Source organism: Propithecus coquereli, unplaced genomic scaffold, assembly GCF_000956105.1.
Source record: "Propithecus coquereli isolate 6110/MARCELLA unplaced genomic scaffold, Pcoq_1.0 Scaffold21, whole genome shotgun sequence".
NCBI classification, from domain to species: domain Eukaryota; kingdom Metazoa; phylum Chordata; class Mammalia; order Primates; family Indriidae; genus Propithecus; species Propithecus coquereli.
Window position 1 is genome coordinate 4,509,409 of NW_012146078.1, and position 2,257 is coordinate 4,511,665.

Below are 2,257 nucleotides of genomic sequence, written 5' to 3' on the forward strand. Positions count from 1 at the left end.
AAATCATTTTCTCTTGCCCTACTCTACCTTAGTGTTTACATCTCTGGAGTCTAACACTGGAGCCAAGGGTAGAAATGTCAGTGTACTTGAAAGGACTGTTCCAAAGATGTACTGAGTTCATTGGAATGAAAATTACCAAGACCAGTGCTATTTGCCTCTAACAGGACACTCTACAACCTTTATCTTTAAAACCAGTAAAGACAAATTGAAATGGTGGGTACTCAATCCACTCCTGGAATTCTGTGAAAACTAAGTTTTTTCCCAGAAAATCATCTGGAAAGAAAACTTGCTGATTTGCCTTTTCAGTAATTTGACCCCGGCCCTCTCTCATGTTTTTCCTCCCTTACGTTTTTGTTTTGTTTTTAGAGGGGGACCTTAGCACCCTATGCTTCACTTTCTCATTGATTATTTTCTTTCCATCCTCTCAACATTATTCCTCTACTTGTTACAATTTGGATTTGGTCTCTCAGTTACTTGCTCCAGCACAACTTATACAATGTTTTCTGGCTCTGCCCCTTCAAAGGTCTGTCTTTTATTTGCTAAAATTAGCCCAAAGGATGGATACTTTGATTCAGTTCCTGGACTGTGTATCAGTTTGGAAACTTTCAGCTCCAAGTTACAGAATACACGAATTTATACTGGCTTCAACATTAAGGAATCAGGAAATTATTTCACATAACTATAGTCCCTAAATTGAACAGGCCATAACACAGCATGATCAGATGCTTAGGTACCTGTGTTTCCTCCATCTCTGTCATCCTCAGAGTTAGCTTCACACTGAGGCTAGCTTCCTTTGTGCTTTCATAACAAAAGGGAAGGATTGTAAATTTTTTGGCGACAAGAAAAACTTTCTCAAATACCCTAAGGCGAGTTCTCAGTTTTCACCAGTCTAGGCTGGATACTGCACATGGCATTTCCGTGATTGGTTTAGAAAATGCATCTGGGCATCAACTGCAGGCATAAGAACTGAGAACAGACACTATCTGACTAGTTGATGACTGTATTTCCAATGCCTAGATATTTCCTAGCATGTAACAGGCTTCACCACGTAATCTTGACTAGATAGTGAAATCCCCACGACTGCTACATATGGTAGGTAACTGTAAGACTTGCAGATGACAATGATCCCAAGAAATCAGCTGAAAGCCATCTGTCAGTTAGCACCCTGTGCACTCCTCAGCTTGTTCAGGTTCTTATCCATACACTCAGCCCTGCTTGGATTTCTAGACCAATATGAGTGTTAGAGTTTAAGCCAGCCCCTCTCTGTATTTAACTACTTCATCAGCATAATAGAATTAAGAATGCCTACATAAGGATGCTTGCAAGGATTAGGAAAAAATGTAAGCAAAGCACTTGACAGTGCCAGACATGTAGAAGGAAACTGGCAAATCATTGTGTTCGTATCTGAATTCTTTAGCACTGAACTAACCAAGATCACAATATCCCCTCAGGCTGAACCATGTGCCATTCATTGTATTTATGGCAAACTTGACCTGAGACCCTGCATCACCGGGCTGACACTTGAATCTCACGTAGTTTCGAGCCTTCTTTGGTGTCCTTGCTCTGAAGGTGGTTTTGGTACCAGAATTTCTACTTGTTACTGATCTCAGCTTCTGATTTGGTTTCCACGTTGATTCATGCATTTTAGTTCATACTCACATTGCCCATCTAATTCCTTAGCTCCTCCAGGATGACCCCCACATGACAACCTGCTCTTTTCAGTGGGAGCTGGACGTTGCTTCAGAACTCAATTGGTGATTTGGGCTCCCATATTCAAGGACCAACTTTCTGAAAGCCAGTGTCTTCCTGCCTAACTGGACATTGACATGTCATGTAGCTAGATTTCTTATCCTAATGCATGTCTATCTTGCTGGTGTATGTTTTCCCTAAATCTTCAAAACTAAAGCCTAGGATATTAACTGAAAACAACCATGCTGTTAACTCTAAGCATTATGTACCCTGCGCAATGGCTAATCACTGCCAAATCCACTCATTGCATCCAGTCTTCCCGCGGGGATATTTTCAAGACCAATCTTTGGCTCTCTCTCAGTTTGGGCTGTTATTCAGGCACTCACGTCCATGTCGTGTCCCCAGCTTTGCATACTTGACGCTACACACTGTCCTTTCAAATGTGCAGAGATGTCAAAAGTTATAGTAATTCCTTCTCATGGCTTATTTTTGAGAAAAAGCATATCAGACTAAGTGTGGAAGAAAAAGATATTGAAAAGGATAAAGGGAGAAGAGAAAGAGGGGAAAG